Here is a 20,430-nt window from a genome sequence, read left to right as displayed (position 1 = left end):
TTCTACAAAAATACTGTTACCAAACTGCTTAATCAAAAGAATGGTTCAACTCTGTGAGATGAATGCACACATAGCCAGGAAGTTTCTCAGAAACTTCTGTCAAGTTTTTATGCGATGATATTTCCTTTTTCACCATAGGCCTCAAACTGCTCACAAATATCTCTTTGCAGATTGTACAAGAAAAGATTTTCCCATCTGCTAAATGAAAAAGAAACGTTTACCTCTGTGAGATGAATGCACACATTACAGAGCGGTTTCTCAGAAACTTTCTGTCTAGTTTTTATGTGAAGATATTTCCTTTTTCACCATAGGCCTCAAAGCACTCACAAATATACCTCTGCAGATTCTACAAGAACATCGTTTCCAAGCTTTTGAATCAAAAGTATGGTTTAACCCTGTGAGATGAATTCATAAGTCAAAAAGTACTTTCTCAGAAATCTTCTGTCTAGTTTTTATGTGAAGGTATTTCCTTTTTCACCATAGACCTCAAAGCACTCACAAATATCACTTTGTAGATTGTACAAGAACAGAGTTTCCAGACTGATCAAATGAATGAAACGTTTAACTCTGTGAGATGAATGCAGATATCACAAAGCAGTTTCTCAGAAACCTTCTTTATAGTTTTTATGTGAAGGCATTTCCTTTTCAACATAGGCTTCAAAGTGCTCACAAGTATCCCTTTGCAGATTCTACAACAACAGAATTTCCAAACTGCTCATAATTAGTTTTTAGGACCAACATGAGCATTTAGACACACTGCTTGTGGTGCAGCCCACATGTATTATCCACACTGAAATTAGGAATTGAACTGAAGTTCATGTAGAGCCAAAAATATGAATATATGGGGGACCTTGGAGATGATCTAGCTCACTTTATTTTGTAGAAATGAAAACAGATTCAGGGAAAGGGCACGCATTCCCTAAGGTGATTCAGAAGCTTTGGCACAGAAACAAAACACACCTAAGGTGATTCATCAGGTTTGGAGCAGAAACGCAATACAATCTCTGTTCTTTTGCTTCTCAGATCCAGAATTTTTTTCACAATTCTGAACTACTTATGTTTCTGATTCTTAATTTTTTTTTAATTTTGCCAGTATTATCTTATGAAGATCATATTCTTTACCCTAAATATTTAAATTCATTACCACTATTGTCTCTTTATAATTAAAATTACTAGTTGTTATTATAAATGATTATTCAATCACTTTTCGTTTTTGGGGCATCCAGTACAAAGTTAGTAACAAATAAACACTATTGGCATTGGCAATCCAAGAAGAGCTTAAGTCCTCCAGGGTACGACAGGAAAAGGCTAAATGAGAGCTGTGCTGTGAGTGGACAGAATACAGTTCTCATACAGATTATTGAGTATTTGATGTTCTTCAACAATTTCATTAATCTTCAGTTTTTTTCCTATTTGAAGTGAAAGTCTGCTATGACGTTCAAGTTTCTTTTGAAATAATTATAGATTCACAGCAAGCTGCAAAATTTACAGGGATGTCTTTGGTACTCTTCACTAATTCAAGTGGTGACACCTCACATAGCCACAGAGCATTATCAAAACCTGGAAACTGACATAGGTACAATTCAGAAAGCTTATTCAGATTGCAACCATTTTGTATGCATTCATTTGTGTGTGTGTGTATGTGTGTGCGTGTGTTCTGTGCATTTTTATGTGGTGTAGATCTCTGTAACTACCACTTCCACAGTCAAGATACAGAACGGTAGCCTCACGACCAGGCTCCAACTTAAGATCTTTGCTGACACTCTGACGCGTTTTCCTCCACCCATTCCCCTTGGCAAACCCATATTCTGTTCTCCATCTTTACAATTTTATTTCAATAATTTATATAAATATAATTGCACAAGATCGTATTTTTAAATGGAAAAAACAAGTCACAGATAGTTTTCTTTGCACTGTAAGATAGTCTTTAATATTCATTTGTTTTATGTTCTATTTGTCTCAGAAAATGTACTTTCTTCTTTCCCATACTTTCTGATATCAGGATAGGAAATCAATACCAAACAAACATTTCCATTCATTTTTTCCTGCAGCTTGGTTTTCACTGCTGTTGCCTAACATTTATTGTTCCATTTATTCTTTCTCTCTGTTTTCCATCACATAAAAGTAACTTTCTGTTCTTTATCTCTTCTAAGAAAACTTGGTAATGAGTCTTTAATATGAATCCCAGACCACCCTTATTTTGATTTTGTGTTATGGGTGTCCTTTTGTGTGATCATTCCAATGGAGAGTTCTTGTGAAGCTGGGCTTTTCCAGTGGTTTGTCAAAATGGAAATAGATATTTAACAAACCAAACACAAAATGACCTTGCTCCAGGAATGCATCATTTCTGAGAAAATGCTACCTCTTCCAATTAGAGATTCTGAATATTACTTATATTATCCTTTACTCCCTTTTATTAAAACTGTATTTTTTTACACATTTGTATAACTTGGGTAATGAAATGTGAATCTAAGTGATTTCCTACAAATTACAATTAATGTTAACAATGCTACTGGAAGGCCACCTCTACAGTTGCTGCGCCAAGTCCAGGGACTTGCTAGCTTTGCTAAGTTACATGGGATTGCCTACATACTAAATGGAGGTGGGGGATGTGTCCGAGGATGCGATGGCACCGCCCCACCCCAACGTGGAAGCTCCGGACGGGGCCCCAGGCACTGCACGGACGAGAGCCGGAGGCAGATGTGTGATGGCGGATGACACAACAGCGTCCAGTGGGTCACCGCCAGGGGCAAGCAAACCCTGGGACCATGGCAATGAGCATTGCCAGATGGGCCGTGTGGCGGACTTCTGGCCCCGGACGCACCACGACATGCACCGAGAAGGTGGCGCGGGGTCGGGCAAGAAGGACGGTGCCTCGGAGGGGTGTTGGGGAGGAGGGGCACTGGAGCAGAGGTCAGCCGGTCACCAGGCTGCCACCAGGGGCGGGCAGCAAACCACGATGACTGAGACCTGCGTCCCCACCCTCTCCCCAGCGGACCCTTACTACTTGCTTTCCTCCGCACCCAACAAGCCCCCACCACCGATGACGTGTGACAACGACGATGGCACGGGACCTTCCACCCCACCAGGGCCAAAGAACCCTGCACCACGGGCTGCGTGAGGCGCGAGGGAGCCCCCGAGGGAGGAACCCGGACTGTGGTGGTGACCACAGGAACTCAGCCCCAGCCGGCTCTCTGTTTTCCCTCTCTGTTTTCGCGGGTGGCTGTGCCGCCCTCTCTCTCTTCCTCACAGCCGGGAGCCCCCCTTCCCCATGCCACCCAATGCTTGTCCACACAGGGACTGGTAGGGGGAAGGGGCGGGTACAGTGGAAGAGGAGGGCGGACGTCACTGGTCTGTACTTGGGGGGATGGAGGGCCCCAGAGGGCCCTGCCACGGAACTCCCAGCCATGCACCCTGAAGAGCCTGGAGACACCCCTGGGTCTATTGATCGGCAAGTTATGCTCAGACAGGCATAGCCCTGGGAGGAACCCAGGCCACAAGTACGTTTGATGTGTCCATGATCAATGTGTCCTGCAATTCACATTAATTCTCACAGCTAGCTGTGTTCTTCATCAACGCAGTAGCCGGGTGATCCACTGCCAAAAGTCATACGAGGTCAATTTGGCGAGGGTGCTCCTAACAACGGGAGGCCCTCCTGGCACAGCACGTCCCTCAGAGGGGTTACCTCAGTCCGGCCAGTCAGACAGCAATGGGACAAGACTCCAGAGAGGGGTCAGAAGGTTTCACAACACAGGGAGGTGGTGCCGACCACGGGGTGGGGGGTGAACGCTGACACCACCCCATGGGCACCCAGGGGTTCCCTCCCCCATGGCACGGTGCACACGCCACACGTGCAGCACATGCGCGACAGCACCATGGCCACCGGGTAAAGCCCCCACTGGCATCAGCAGCAACACACAAGTGCGGCGCGGCCCTGGCTGGCCAGGGGGACAGATTCAGCAGGGGAGGCGAGGGAGAGTCGGGTCCCTCCCGAAAGGACTCCCCTACAGGCCCACAGCACCCAACCCACGGGTGGATGGGCGACCCCTCAAGGGGTCCTTAAATCTCCGCACCAGAACGCTCTAGGTACCTGGATGGCAGGGGAGGATGGGGGTGGGGACAGGCGTCTGGCCCCCTATTCTTGAGACACCCTAGCAGGAAGCCTGGGAAGATCCAGTGGGCCGGGCCAGGCCCTGTGGTGTGGTGTTGCAGAGGCAATGATGGCGGCAGTGGCAGCGATGGGAACCTGCCTGGCACCAACGGGAGCAGGCGGGATGGGGCCGAGCCAGCGGGACAGGGCAGGAAGACGGCCCTGGCAGGGAGGGCACCGAGAATCCAACCCCGCCCTGACGCCGAGAACCAACCCCGCACCGGCTGACACACACGTGGGGGCCACCACAGTGTACGGCTCCCCACTGCTCATCAGGACAGCAAGCCATCCAGCCTGCCCCACGTCACGCACACATGGTTTTGTCCCCGCACGCATGTCTCTCTCTAGCCCCTCTCTCCCTCCCGAAATCTCCAGCTCTCGGGGCAGGCGGGGCCGTGCAACAAACAAAGGGCACGACCCCGCCTGCACAGGCACCTCACAGGGAACACAGTCTGCCAAGGAGGAAGGAAGGGGCAGAGCTTCCGAGGCTTCGCTCTTCTCCATTAATGATCCTTCTGCAGGTTCACCTACAGAAACTTTGTTACGACTTATACTTCCTCTACATAGTCAAGTTTGACTGTCTTCTCAGTGCTCCACCAGGGCAGTGGGTTGACGCAGCGAGGCCGATCCGAGGGCCTCACTAAACCATCCAATCAGTAGTAGCGACCGGCGGTGTGTACAAAAGGCAGGGACTTCATGCAAGCCTATGACCCTCACTTACTGGGAATTATTCGTTCATGGGGAATAATTGCAATCCCCGATCCCCATCACCAATGGAGTTCAACAGGTTACCCATGTCTACCACGTAGGGTAGGCACATGCTGAGCCAGTCAGTGTAGCTTGTGTGCAGCCCCAGACATCTAAGGGCATCACAGACCTGTTATTGCTCAATCTCGGGTGGCTGAACGCCACTTGTCCCTCTAAGAAGTTGGGGGACGCCGACCGCTCAAGGGTCACGTAAATAGTTAGCATGCCAGAGTCTCCTTCATTATCAGAATTAACGAGACAAATCATTCCACCAACTAAGGCCATGCACCACCACCCACGGAATCGAGAAAGAGCTATCAATCTGTCAATCCTGTCCGTGTCCCAGCCAGGTGAGTTTTCCCATGTTGAGTCAAATTAAGCTGCAGGCACCACTCTTGGTGGTGCACTTCCACCAGTTCCTTTAAGTTTCAGCTTTGCAACCATACACCCCCCGGAATCCAAAAACCCAAAGGCTTTGGATTCTTGGAAGCTGCCCAGTGGGTCATGGAAATAACCTTGCCACATCACCAGTTGGCATCATTTATGGTCGGAACTACGACAGTATCTGATCATTTTCAAACTTCCGACTTTCATTCTTGGTTAATGAAAACATTCTTGGCAAATGCTTTCACTCTGGTCCGAACTGTGCTGGTCCAAGAATTTCACCTCTAGTGGCGCAATACGAATGCCCCCAGCCATCCCTCTTAATCATGGCCTCTTAATCATGGCCTCTTAATCATGGTGGTCCTATTCCATCATTCCTAGCTGTGGTATCCAGGTGGCTCAGGCCTGCTTTGAACACTCTAACTTTTTCAAGGTAAACGCTTTGGGCCGTGGGACACTCAGCTAAGAGCATTGAGGGGGCACTGAGAGGTAAGGGGCGGGGACGGGCCGTGGCTTGCCCTTCTGCCCACTCCCAAGATCCAACTACGAGCTTTTAAACTGCAGCAACTTTAATAAACCCTATTGGAGCTGGAATTACCGTGGCTGCTGGCACCAGACTTGCCCTCCAATGGATCCTCTTTAAAGGATTTAAAGTGGACTCATTCCAATTACAGGGCCTCGAAAGAGTCCTGCATTGTTATTTTTCGTCACTACTTCCCCATGTCAGGAGTGGGTAATTTGTGCGCCTGCTGCCTTCCTTGAATGTGGTAGCTGTTTCTCAGGCTCCCTCTCCAGAATCAAACCCTGATTCCCCAACACCCGTGGTCACCATATTAGGCAAAGTGACTACCATCGAAAGTTGATAGGGCAGACGTTCAAATGGGTCGTTGCTGTCACTGGGGGCATGCAATTGGCCTGAGGTTATCGACAGTCACCAAATCTAGCAGCACCCGACCTCCTGGCTGGGGTCAGAGAGGGGCTAACTGGGTTGATTTTAATCTGATAAATGCACGCATCCTCCCTGCGAAGGGGGTCAGTGCCCTTCGGCTTGTATTAGCTCTAGAATTACCACAGTTTTTGAAGTAGGAGAGGAGCAAGCGACAAAAAGAACCATAACTGATTTAATGAGCCGTTCGCAGTTTCACTGTACCGGCCCTGCGTACCTAGACATGTATGGCTTAATCTTTGAGATAAGCATATGGGTCTGGTAGGATCAACCATGTAGGTAGAAAGCGGACTCTGGGCCTTGCAAGGATGAGCCTGGCCTCCCAGTCACGAGGATGGGCACGACATTGCAGGCGACCTGGTGTGTGGGAGGGAGGGAGCAGCGCGAGGTGGTGGGAGAGGGGTGGTGGGGCAGTGAACTGGACATCCCATCCACCCACACGACACAACACCCCCCAACGGGCTTACCACTCCCGACCCTTCATGCCCACGTGAGAGGAGGCAGACCGCCTGACCCATGAACAGCAGCCTCAGTGGACTGGCGGCCACTCACGTGCAGTGGGCGCAGGGCGGCCATGACGTTTGGGTAGCAAAGGAGAAGCGAACTGCAGTGCCTGGGGTCTCACTGCCACCAGTCTCTGAACATGAAGGCGGCCCTGCGCAGTACCTGGAGTGGCCAACTGGCCTTTGGCGGGCCTGCGGCTGCCCCACCACCACGGCTGTCGCGGCCAGCCCCCGGAACCCTCTTCTCCCCATGTGCTGTAGGCCGACCCCAAACCCTCCAGGTGGCCACCAGTCCCACGTGGGGCACTGCTGAATTGGTCCCGAAGGCGGGCACCCAGGGACACGGACAATGAGCCAACCAGTGGCTGGTGGCGGCACCCCACAAGGCAGAGCCGGGTTTGGTCCTAGACGGGACCGCCACAGTCTAAGCCGGTGAGCCACTAGGGGAGAAAGGATACATGGGTGGGGTGGGGGGCACAGACATGCAAGGCCAGGGACCACAATGGCAAGGACGCCCAGGAGCCCGCAGAGGGGCGGCTTGGGGAGAAACCGCAGGCATGGCTGGGCCACCAGGAAAACATGGCAATGGGATACTACCTCCACAGACATGAGGGAGGTCCCATGGCACCCCGCCTAGGATGCTGGATGACCCTCGGCACCCACTGAGACCTGTCTCACGAGCCCCGGGTCCCACCAGTGGAACCCCGAAGTGACCTCAGCCACAAACCCAACGCCAGGACCACTTTGTTCGTTTCTCATCCATCCTCCGACCCAGTCAAGCTCCGGGAGACAGGCGCACCCCCCACTTGGGACACTTCCCAGGGCCAGGCAGCCCAACCCTGTGCCACGCAAACATGGTCGTCGGCACTGGTCGCTGCTCCACAGGGGAGTGGGCGGAGATCCAGCTCACAACGGAGCGGGTAACGTGCCGGATGGAACGCCAGGCACCGCCACCACTCACGCAGCCTCCCAACTGCTAGGATGCTGGCCCTGCCCAGCGGGATCCTCCCCCGACTCAGAAAGGGGAGGCATGGACCACACAGTAGGCGATGAGCCGCCCTCGGTCCCCACCGCGGAGGCCAGTGGAAACCTTACTCTCCCCCGCCTCACCCCGTCAAGGGGGAAGTGGAGGAGGGTCCTCTGCAAGTGAGTTGCTATGGCAGCACTACCATAATGCAGAGAGAGGGGGCAGGCCGGGGGATCCTGTACTCCAAAAGCACACCACTGGGATTGCTACAGAAAGCTTTCTCACCGAGGGTGGGTCACACTCCCCACCAGCCATTCGCCCCTCGTCGGGCCTGCAGAAGTGCTCAGGGATGCCTGGGGAAGGGAGGGGGCCTGCGGTACCAGGAAAAATCTGCTTGCGGAAACCTTGAGCCTTCGCGGTCTGGGCAGGGGGCCTTGCCGCTGCGCATGCACGCAATCCCCCAAGGGCCCCCTGTCCACCCGCCTCCTTTCTCCCAGGCAAAGCCCCTCCAAGTAAACCCACACACAACCTGTCAGAGGTAGACCGGTAGCCCCTCGGCGGCCGGCCAGCACACGCATCACCTGCCTGAGCCCACCACGATCACTCACACGGCCCGCGCGCACCCGCCAGAGGGGAGCATGAGACCTGCACTCGACAGACCACGTGGCACCCTTCCCTGCGTGGGAGGGGCACGTCTCACTCAACCGCCTCGACCCCCACACCAACGAGCTCCCTCAGGACCGACTCGCAAACACCGCCGTGGTGACCGGAGGAGGGGCACTGGGGGTGGGAACCACACACCACTGCTCGGCCTCGGGCACCTGAGGGATAAGCTGGCAGGGGAAGGTGTGGAGCCGGGCACGGTATTCTCACGCCTGTCATCCCCGCATTTTGGGAGGCGAGGGAAGGTGGATCCCTCTATCCAAGCCTTGGCAACATGGTGAAACTTCATCTCTAAAAAATACAAAAACTGACTGGTTTCATAACCTGGACTCAAAATTAATAAATAGATAAATAGGCTGGGCACTGTGGCTCACGCCTGTAATCCCAACACTTTGGGAGGCTGAGGTGGTTGGATCATGGAGGTCAGGAGATCGAGACCATCCTGGCTACCACAAGGACCCCATCTTGACTCAAAATTCAAAAAATTAGCCAGGCACGGTGGCAGGCTCCTGTAGTCCCAGCTAATTGGGAGGCTGAGACAGGAGAATGGCATGAACCTGGGAGGCAGAGCTTGCAGTGAGCCGACATCATGCCACTGCACTCCAGTCTGGGCAACAGAGCGAGACTCCATCTCAAAAAATAATAATAATAAATAGATTAAAATGGAAAATAATAAAAAAAAAAACGCAGCTGACCAGGAGCAATTCTTTATCCCTGTCATCCCAGCATTTTGGGAGGCTGAGGTGGGCAGATCACCTGAGGTGGCCAGATCGAGACCCACCTGACCCACATAGAGAAATGCCATCTCTACTAACAATACTAAATCAGCTGGGTGTGGTGGCACATGCCTGTAATCCCAGCTACTCAGGAGGCTGAGGAAGGAAAATTAATTGAACATGGGAGGTGGAGTTTGCGATGAGCCAAGATGGTGCCATTGAACTCCAGCGTGGGCAAGAAGAGTGAAATTCCATCCCCCCAAAAAAATTAAGCACTTTATTCTGTTATTTTTACTTCCTGCGCTGAGAAGAACATAATACAGCTGTTGTCTTTCTGCCTGTCTGCCTGTCTGCCTGCCTGCCTGCCTGTCACAGGGTCTCACTCTGTCTTTCGCCCAGACTGGAATGCAGTGACACCATTATGGCTCACTCACTGCAGCCTCAATCTCCCCAGAGTTAAGCAATTCCTCAAGGTATCCTATGGCCTCCGCCTGCCAAAGTGTTGGGGTTACAGGCATGAGCCACCTGCACCTGGCCTGAGTTAATACATCTGGTCTCACTACGTCTTAACCACACACCCATGAAGAACTCAAATCAAAAGTCGGTAAGAGACTCTCATCATTCTCTCCCAAAAGCAGTGAGGTGGATGTCAGCCATGTCTCCTGAGCTCCTGGGGTTTTAGGTGACCATGCGTAGAGGAGAGATTTCCAAAGTTTCCAGAGAGGCATGAGCCACAGTCATTGGGGCATCCGAGCAGGAGATGGGGTTTCTGACAGCGACTTAAGGGCCAGGAAGGACCAGAATCTGCCAAGGCCCGTGTCCCAGGGTGGGGCCAATAGAACCCAAGGTAGAAGGAGTCAGCAGTCTGCATAGAGAGAGCTCCAGCCCTAGGCCCCACTGTGCAGACCTAATCAGAAGGAAGAGAGTCGTTCGTCCTACATGCCACATCCCTCCACTGAACTTGGGAGCAGATCCATTTTCCAAACATGAAGTGACTCTCGCTTTGCAATGGATCACAAGGGGCCAGGCTTTCCAGAGTCGGCAGGGTAAAGAAGTCATTCTGGCTCGGCCTCCCCCGTCCCTTAGTAACTGGTGAGTTTATTTTTTATTTATTTTATTATTATTATACTTTAAGTTTTAGGGTACATGTGCACAATATGCAGGTTAGTTACATATGTATTCTTGTGCCATGCTGGTGCACTGCACCCACTGACTTGTCTTCTAGCATTAGATATATCTCCCAGTGCTATCCCTCCTCCCTCCCCCCACCCCACAACAGTTTCCAGAGTGTGATGTTCCCCTTCCTGTGTCCATATGTTCTCATTGTTCAATTTCCACCTATGACTGAGAATATGCAGTGTTTGTTTTTTGTTTTTGCAATAGTTTACTGAGAATGATGATTTCCAATTTTATCCTTGTCCCTATGAAGGACATGAACTCATCATTTTTTATGGCTGTGTAGTATTCCATGGTGTATATGTGCCACAGTTTCTTAATCCAGTCTATCATTGTTGGACATTTGGATTGGTTCCAAGTCTCTGCTGTTGTGAATAGTGCCACAACAAATGTACATATGCATGTGTCTTTATAGCAACCAGATTTATAGTTCTTTGGGTATATGCCCAGGAATGGGATGGCTGGGTCAAATGGTATTTCTAGTTCTAGATCGCTTAGTCTTCCCCATTAAGCTACCAATGACTTTCTTCACAGAATTGTCAAAATCTACTTTAAAGTTCATATGGAACCAAAAAACGGCCCACATTGCCAAGTCAATCCTAAGCCAAAAGAACAAAGCTGGAGGCATCACACTACCTGACTTTAAGCTATACTTCAAGGCTACAGTAACCAAAGCAGCATGGTACTTGTACCAAAACAGAGATATAGATCAATGGAACAGAACACAGCCCTCAGGAATAATGCCACGTATCTACAACTATCTGATCTTAGACAAACCTGAGAAAAACAAGCAATGGGGAAAGGATTCCCTATTTAATAAATGGTGCTGGGAAAACTGGCTAGCCATATATATAAAACTGAAACTGGATCCCTTCCTTACACCTTATATAAAAATCAATTCAAGATGGATTAAAGACTTAAGTGTTAGACCTAAAATCATAAAAACTCTAGAAGAAAACCTAGGCATTACCATTCAGGACATAGACGTGGGTAAGGACTTCATGGCTAAAACACCAAAAGCAATGGCAACAAAAGTCAAAATTAACAAATGAGATCTAATTAAACTAAAAAGCTTCTGCACAGCCAAAGAAACTACCATCAGAGTGAACAGGCAACTTACACAACTGGTGAGTTTAAATGAGCCGAGGCTGGCCAGGCCGGAGCCGCTACGGGGGGGAGGGGGTTTGGCGGGGTGGGGGGATGCCTGAGGCATTGCAGAAAGTGGGTCTGATCCTCGAGGATGACGGTGCTGCAGAAACCCGTCCAGGCTGCTATATAGCAAGCACTAAACCTCTATGCTTACCGAGATGGGGTTTTCCTCGCAGAAAACCTTTATGCAGAAGTACTCTCAGAAGAAGCCTTGTTTTTACTGGCGACCTGTTATTACCGCCCAGGAAAGGCCTATAAAGCATATAGACTCTTGAAAGGACACAGTTGTACTACACCAGAATGCAAATATCTGCTTGCAAAATGTTGTGTTGATCTCAGCAAGCTTGCAGAAAGGGAACATATCTTATCGGTTGTAGTGTTTCATAAGCAGAAAAGCCATGATGAGATTGCTACTGAGTTTGGTGATTCAGCTTGCTTTCCCTTTCCATTATTGGGACATGTAAATTGCAAGACAGATCGGCTTGCCAAAGCGTTAAATTGCTACCAAAAGAGCCTGAGTTTAAATCTTTTCTTCTGGTATCCCTTTGAATCATTATGTGAAGTAGGTGAAAAGCCAGATCCTGACCAAACATTTAAATTCACATCTTTACAAAACTTTAGCAACTGTCTGCCCAAATCTTGAACAACACAAGTACCTAATCATAGTTTATGTCACAGACAGCCTGAGACCGTTCTTACAGAAACACCCCAGGACACAACTGAATTAAACAGATTGATTTTAGAATCTTCCAATTCACAGTATTCCTTGAATACAGATTCCCCAGTGTCTTCTATTGATTCAGCTGTAATTTCACCTGATACTGTCCCACTGGGAACAGGAACTTCCATATTTTCTAAACAGGTTCAAAATAAACCAAAAACTGGTCGAAGTTTATTAGGAGGACAAGCAGCTCTTAGTCCATTCACCCCAAGTTTTGGGATTTTGCCATTAGGAACCCCAAGTCCTGGAGAGGGATTCAATTTACAAAACTACACTAATACACCTTTTGAAATTGATGTGCCATCCACCGGAGCCACTTCAAAAAAGTCTGTTGCCAGAATCGGCCAAACTAGCGCAAAGTCTGTCTTCTCACAGAGTGGAAATAGCCGAGAGGTAACTCCAATTCTTCCACATACAGAAAGTTCTCGTCCATAAATAAATACAACACCTCAGGTATTGAGCCCCATTATGACATCTCCCCCAAATACACTGCATTGAAGAAGTTCACGACTCTTTACTAGTGACAGTTCCACAACCAAGGAGAATATGAAGAAATTAAAAATTAAGTTTCCACCTAAAATCCCAAACAGAAAAACAAAAAGTAAAACTAATAAAGGAGAAATAACTCAACTTAACATAAATGTTAGCCTGGAAATTACAAAATTGGCCTCTTTCATCATTTCAGAAGGGAAAATGTCCACAATCACACCTCAGATTCAGGCTTTTAATCTACAAAAAGAAGCAGCAGAAGGCTTGATGAGCCTTTTTCGTGAAAGGGGGAAAGGTTATTTAGCTTTGTGTTCATACCATTGCAAAGAAGCTATAAATATTTTGAGCCATCTACCTTCTCACCACTACAATACTGGTTGGGTACTGTGCCAAATTGGAAGGGTCCATTTTGAACTTTCAGAGTACATGCAAGCTGAAAGAATATTCTCAGAATTTAGAAGGACTGAGAATTATAGAGTCTAAGGCATGGAAATCTACAACACTTTGGCAGCTTCAAAAAGATGTTGCTCTTTCAGTTCTGTCAAAAGACTTTACAGACATGGAAAAAAATTCCCCAGAGGCATGGTGTGCTGCAGGGAAGTGTTTCAGTCTGCAATGGGAAAATGATATTGCAATTAAATTCTTCCAGAGAGCTATCCAAGTGGATCCAAATTATGCTTATGCCTATACTCTATTAGGGCAGGAGTTTGTCTTAACTGAAGAATTGGACAAAGCATTAGCTTGTTTTTGAAATGCTATGAGAGTCAATCCTAGACATTATAATGCATGGTAAGTGGTAACGAAGTGTAAAGACAAAGTCTTGTTGATGGTGCTGGTAGTCACTAATTTTTCTTGTTAGATAGCTCTTTATTGTCATGAATTTGGTTACTAATACTTAGGGATGGTACATACTGGTCAATAACTTCAAACTAACATGTTCTTTTAGGAAATGTATGTCTTTAATAAACTCTTAAGTTAACTAATGATAATAGAATACCAGATCCTTATACTCAACAGTTTCAGTCTTCTACCAAACTTTGGCAGATACTGTAGTTGTGTTTTGTTTGTTTGTTTGCTTGTTTAGTTTTGTTACTTGATTTGTTACTTTTTCTTTGAACACAGAAATGGTGATTGGGACAAAAAGTGCTTCAGAAATTGGAAAGGAATAGCATAATTCACTTATTGGATAATAGAAAAAAACACTGAAAAAATTCACTAGTTGCTGCTTTTTGACAGTATTCCAGTTTATTGAGTTACTATTAAGAACTTAGTGTACCCTTTTATTTAGCAGTGTCTCTGTTTTACTTTTTTATATTTGTGAATAAGTAGACAGATAGGAAATTACTACCCAGATCATATTGTTATCAACTGAATAACATATGAAAAAGTTTGGTACTACTTCTGCCTCAAAAACATACTTACTGTTGACATTTATTGTATTTTTCTGGACTGACTGAAAAGTTTAAATATCAAGAGAAGTCCAAGCACGGTGGTTCATGCCTGTCATCCCAACACTTTGGGAGGCCAAGGCGGGTGGATCACAAGGTCAAGAGATTGAGACCATCCTGGCCAACGTGGTGAAACCCCGTCTCTATTAAAAGTATAAAAATTAGCTGGGCATGGTGGCGGGTGCCCGTAGTACCAGCTACTCAGGAGGCTGAGGCAGGAGAATCACTTGAACCCGGGAAGTGGAGCTTGCATTGAGCCAATATTATGCCATCACACTCAAGCCTGGGCAACACAACAAGACGTCGTCTCAAGAAAAAATAAAAAAATAAAATAAAATAAAATAAAATAAAATAAAATAAAATAAAATAAAATAAAATAAATATCAAGAGAAAGTATAATTCTGAAGTCATAACTCTTTGGTAGTTTTTTTAGTCAGATACGGTTATCTTTGTGGTTAATTATTATAGCAGTGGAGTTTTATCAGTTGATTTGCTTCTAAATCTGAAGCATTATATTACTAAAACTTTTTGATTTGTGAGTATGTTGTTTAATGTATTATATCTCATTTTACAGTAGTAGTTACAGTGCCTGAAAGAGTGCCAAAAAAAGTGCTAGTTTTGCTGACAAATGTAACAATCAACTTGCCAATACTGCCTTCTCTTTCGATAGCTATGTTTTCCATAATATTTTAAGAACTCAGTTATTCATGAGACTTGTGTTGTTTTTGATTTTTGCCGAAGTCTGGTTGATCCTTGTGTTGTTCTTTTTTAAATGTGTATTGTCTGTTCACCTATTTTGAAGGAGGCAGATTCTTAAAAACTTAACCATATCAAAAATTATGTTTAAAGAAGGATTATTCAGATCGGCAAGCTTTTACTAGCAGGAGTTTAAATGCTGACGTATTTAGGTAATTGTAAATACTGACCAACTTCATTCTAACTACAAAATAGAAAGCCTTTCTTTTGTTTTCACTTTCACTATCATTAACACCGTGTTTAATACCTTTTCTTCCTCTACAACACAATTATAAAGATATATAAAGCCACTCAAATAAAGCAGTTATATTGTGCTTTAAAAAAAGAAAAAAGACAAAAAAGAAGTCATTATGTGGCACACAATGAGGTGTGACTCGAATCTAGAATCTCCAGTGAAAACCAATGAAACAGGGTCAAACCACATGTCTACTAAAAATAAAAATAATGAGCCGGGTGTGGTGGTGCTGAGGCAGGAGAATCACTGGAACCCAGGAGGCAGAGGTTGCAGTGAGCTGAAATCACGCCACCGCACTCCAGCTGGGGGTACAGAGAAAGACTCCATCACAGAAACAAACAAACACACAAAGCCAATAAAGGTGTTTCACTCAACGTGTCAGGCTCAGGTCTCTTGATAGGATATATCCAGCACCCGGGGAGACATTGAGGGGTGGGGTGGAATCTATTTTGTGGCCTCAAGGAAGGGTTTGAGAGATAGTCCCACAAACGTGAGGGCCTAAGGAAGCCACTCCACCCAAGAAGTGATATTCATTTGTATCCTGTAGCCAACCACGCGGGAGAATCGGGTTCTCTACAGACTCCCCAAACCCCACCCCATTCTACCCCACTCCCCCACCTCGAGAAAGAGCTCTTTCTCCATCAGGCTCTATTAACGCCGTGTGGTTTTGTAACCTCCAGCATGTGTGCGCGGGTTGTGGGGTGGGGTGGGGGTGGCAGTGGACAGAGGAGGGGATAAAGCGGCAGTGTCCTGTGGGTGCCCGGGACGTGGGACGTAAGTGGGGTGGCCACAGCCTAGGGAAGTCATAGCCTGTAAGGACGTTTTCCCTCCTGGTACCCTCTCTGAACTATGCTCCACATTTTCACAGTTCAGTGACTTTGTGATGGAAGTCGCCATCCTTTTGGAATTTAGCTGAGGAAGGCTGGGCTCCCAACAGTCTCCCCAGAGTCAGGGCCTTGGCCAGGCTCACAAGGATACTGACGGTGATGGTGACAGTGATGTAAGTTGGAGGCCTCGGGCCAATGCAGAGGTATCCATTTGACCTCTGTGGGACAGGTCAGCTTAGCAGAGTCCTGTGCGTCCTTCCAGAGACTCATCCAGTGCTAGCAAGCATGGTGCCGAGGATCCTAGCTCCCAGCAGAAGCATTTTTGTTCACACAGAATACTGGGCAGGAAAGTTCTCAGCAGGTCTAGGCCTCCCAACCAAAAAACCAAAGCCACTTCTGGGATTTTTTTCAAAGAGCCAGTGTTTCCACAATGGGCCATGTGTAGTTGTGGAAATGGAGAGAAGGCTTTGCAGATAAGTATTTGAGAAAGAAGGGACAGGGCTTGGTCATATGTCATGTAGGACACGAGCAGATGCACATTGAGAAAACCCTCCCAGCATCCTAGGTGAACAGAGGTATGACTTTTTGAGACAATCGAGGGAGACACAACCCCAGATTTTATGGTTGGATCTTTATTAATATATAGTATCTACGAGGTATCCAAGTCCAGAAATCAACTTGCCAGCTCTGTACAGCATTCTGTAGGGAGATCAAATCTGGGATGTCCAAAGTAAAGAATTCAGGCCATGGTAATGGATTAGATTAGACGTACTTGAACATATTTTGCAAAGAAAGAGAGGGCGGGAGAGAGTGAGAGCCAGAGAGCGAGTGAGAGAGAGAGAGAGACAGAGACAGAGAGAGACACAAAGATACACAAAGAGAGAAAGACAGAAAGAGAGAGAGAGACAGACAGATAAAGACACAGAGAAAGACAGAGATTGACAGAGACAGAGAGAAACAGAAAGAGAGACAGAGACAGAAAGAGAGAGAGACAGACAGAGAGAGACAGACAGGAAGACAGACTGGCAGAGAAAGAGAGTAAGATAGAAGGAAGACACACACACAGAGAAAGAGAGACAGAGACAGTGAGACAGAGAAAGAGAGATACAGACAGACAAAGAGACAGAGAGAGATAGACAGAGATGGACAGAGAGAAACAAAGAGAGAGAGACAAAGAGAGAGAAAGAGAGAGAGATAGGCAGAGAAAGAGAGTAAGACAGAAGACAGACACAGTAAGAGAGACAGGCAGAGAGAGACAGACACAGAGAGAAAGAAAGAGAGAGAGAGAGAGATGGAGAGAGAGAGAGACAGAGAGAAACAGATATAAAGAGAGACTGAGACAGAGAGAAACAGACAGACAGGGAGAGAGAGACAGAGGCAGAGAATGGGAGTAAGACAGAAGACAGACACAGTGAGAGAGACAGGCAGAGAGAGAGACAGAGAGAGAGAAGACAGAAAAAGAGAGAAACAGAGACAGACAGAGAGACACATAGAAAAGGAGGAAGGGCATGCTCAGGAAATAATTACACATATTTTATAACGCTGTTGATCCCATAAACGGTGGTCGGGGTGTGCTTTGAAAACAACAACAAAAGCAACAACAGCAGCAGCAGCAAGAGCAGTGGCAGCATTCACTTACAGATTTCTAGAAAATAAGATGTTCTGAAGTATAGTAAACATCAACCGGCTCTCACTACACGTTGAGAGATTCACAAAAGCGCTAGTTAACAACAGAAAAAAACAGAAGCTAACATGTCCTGGGGAAAATATACATCTTCCTGAAAACTGGAGATTTCTACTTCACTTGAAAAGAAATACATACGAAAAAGGAAAAACACGAACAAAACAAAACAAGCCAACAAAAACGGGCCAAGTCACCGTCACTGGAAATATTAAGTGAGCAAAGTATTAGTTTTCAGAAAGCGTTTCTATTTTGGGCAAATACTAAGAAGGCCCAGACTAGAGCTGTGATGCCCTTCTCATTGTGAATCTATGCTGGCTGGAGGGTGGAGAAACTAAAACAAAGTGATAAAAGGTGATTGAGACCCAGCCAGGGGGAAGCTTTCCTAGGGAGGGAGGCCTGAGAAGGGAAGCTGGGGAAAACTCCACTACTGCAGACACGCCCGCTTGCCCACGCGGGTCGAGGGTTATGCCATCGGCCCAAGCTGCCTCTGGGGAAGTGGGACTGTGCCACCCCATCTTCAAAAACGGTGACCACTGAGTGAGGCCTGACGCCTACCAATGCAAATGTCAGCCTGGCAAGAATGAGATCGCCGGCAAGGGGTGGGGGAAGGGGAGAGAAGATGGAGGCACACCGGGTTGGCTAAAGAAGGTTTCCAAACAGGCTGTTGGGAGGCAGGGGTTGGGGGGTTTGGGGGGAACCCACATAACTGACTCACTAAATGAAGGTAAAGGGACGTGGGTAGTGGGGGGAGCCAGGGGGCGACTTGAAATTAAACTGACCCTTCCTAAAACCCAAGTAGAAGAGTCTATGCGCATGAAAGAAACCAACACACAAAGAAAACTAAAGTGTTGATCAAAGAACAATAGGGCCCCCGCCAGTGAGGAGGTTCCCTAGGCAATGAGGGAGAGAGGGAGGGGCCTCCAGAAGGGAGAGAGAGAAACCCATTACCCCAGGCTCAGTGAAGTCCACAAGACCTAACTCCATGTCACCTCGACTTTCAACCACAGTGGCCGCTAGGTGTTGCCCAAAGACAATCGATGCCTGCAAGTGTCAGTCAGCAGAGAAAAGAATGCATTTATTTATTTATTTATTTATTTATTTATTTATTTATTTAGAGACAGAGTCTCACTCACTCTACAGCCCAGGCTGTAGTGCAGTGGCACCATCTCGGCTCACTGCAGCCTCCGCCTCCCAGGTTCAAGCAATTCTCCCGCCTCAGCCTCCTGAGTAGCTGGCATTATAGGCACCTGCCCCACTGTGTCCGACACAGTTTAGTATTTTTAGTAGAGACGGGGTTTTGCCGTGTTGGCAAGGCTGGTCTCGAACTCCCAACCTCAGGTGATCCACCCGCCTCAGCCTCCCAAAGTGCTGGGATGACAGATGTGAGCCACCACACCTGGCCTTAACTGTGTATTTTTAAGTTGAGGAGCTTATCAGGGAAATACGAGAAGTAGGAACGCCACACGTGACAGAGAGAAAAGTTTGAAAATATACCTTCCATCCAAATGAGGACCCGGCCTCGACCTCCTGAAATCATACACTGAGTGGCAAAGCCTAGCAAAGCCCATCTGTCTAGATTCCTCTTGCCCTCTCTAAGCAGGTGCTTCTCACCTTCGTGGAAGGTTTAGGGCCCTCCCCTACACGGGGGGTCTGACAGACTGACAGAGAAAGAGACAGACATAGAAAGACAGAGATGGACAGAGAGAAACAGACAGAAAGACAGTGAGACAGAGACAGAGACAGAGAAACAGACAGACACAAAGAGACAGACAGAGAGAGACAGAGAGAAACAGAGACAGAGAGACATGGTGAGAGAGAGAGAAAGGGAGGGAGAGAGACAGAAAGACAGGCAGAGAAAGAGAGTAAGATGGAAGACAGACACAGTGAGAGAGACAGGGAAACAGAGAGACAGAGACAGAGAGAAAGAAAGAGAGAGACAGAGAGAAAGAAAGAGACAGAAAGAGAAAGAGACAGACATGGACAGAGAGAAACAGAAAGAAAGAGAGGCAGAGATAGAGAAAGAGAGAGAAACAGACCTATAGGGAGGGAGAGAGACAGAGAGAGAGAAAGACAGACAGACAGAGAAAGACAGAGACAGAGAGAAACAGACAGAAAGAGAGAAAGATGGAGAGAGAGAGTGATATATATATATATATAGAAAGAGAAACAGAAAGAGAGGGGGAGAGAGAGACCAACAGAAAGACAGCCAGAGAAAGAGAGTAAGACAGAAGACAGACACAGTGAGAGAGACAGGCAGAGGGAGAGAGAGAGAGACACAGAGAGGAAGGAAGGGAGAAACAGACAGAGAAAGAAACAGACAGAGACGGACAGAAAGAAACAGTGAGAGAGAGAGAGAGTCAGAGAGAGCAACAGCGAGAGAGACAGAGAGAGTGAAACAGACATGGAGGGAGAGAGACAGACAGGCAGAGAAAGGAGTAAGACAGAAGATAGGCACAGAGAGAGAGAGAGAGAAAGAGAGAGAAAGAAAGAGAGAGGCCTAGTGAGGTGGCTCACTCCTGTAATCCCAGCACTTTTGGAGGCTGAGGCGGGTGGATCAAGAAGTCAGGAGATTGAGACCATCCTGGCTAACACTGTGAAATCCCGTCTCTACTAAAAACACAAAAAATTAGCCGGGCGCGGTGGCAGGCACCTATAGTCCCAGCTACTCGGGAGGCTGAGGCAGGAGAATGGCGTGAACCTGGGAGGTGGAGCTTGCAATGAGCCGAGATGACGCCACTGCACTCCAGCCTGGGCAACATAGTGAGACTCCGTCTGAAAAAAAAAAGAAAGAGACAGACAGACAGAGAGAAACAGACAGAAAGAGAGAGAGACAGAGAGAAACAGACAGAAAGAGAGAGAGACAGAGAGA

At 47.3% G+C, this 20,430-nt stretch overlaps 2 pseudogenes; one reads left to right on the top strand and one right to left on the bottom strand.

Annotated features, from left to right (window-relative positions):
• Positions 1 to 3,456: 3,456 nt before the first annotated feature.
• LOC134760969 (5.8S ribosomal RNA) lies at positions 3,457 to 3,608 on the bottom strand (annotated as a pseudogene).
• Positions 3,609 to 11,492: 7,884 nt separating this feature from the next.
• On the top strand, positions 11,493 to 12,557 carry LOC134760946 (cell division cycle protein 27 homolog; annotated as a pseudogene).
• The last annotated feature ends 7,873 nt before the right edge of the window (positions 12,558 to 20,430 follow it).

This window comes from Pongo abelii, chromosome Y (genome assembly GCF_028885655.2).
Source record: "Pongo abelii isolate AG06213 chromosome Y, NHGRI_mPonAbe1-v2.0_pri, whole genome shotgun sequence".
Taxonomy (NCBI): Eukaryota; Metazoa; Chordata; class Mammalia; order Primates; family Hominidae; genus Pongo; species Pongo abelii.
Note: the sequence above shows the minus strand (reverse complement) of the source record. Positions and strands in the feature narration are given on the sequence as shown.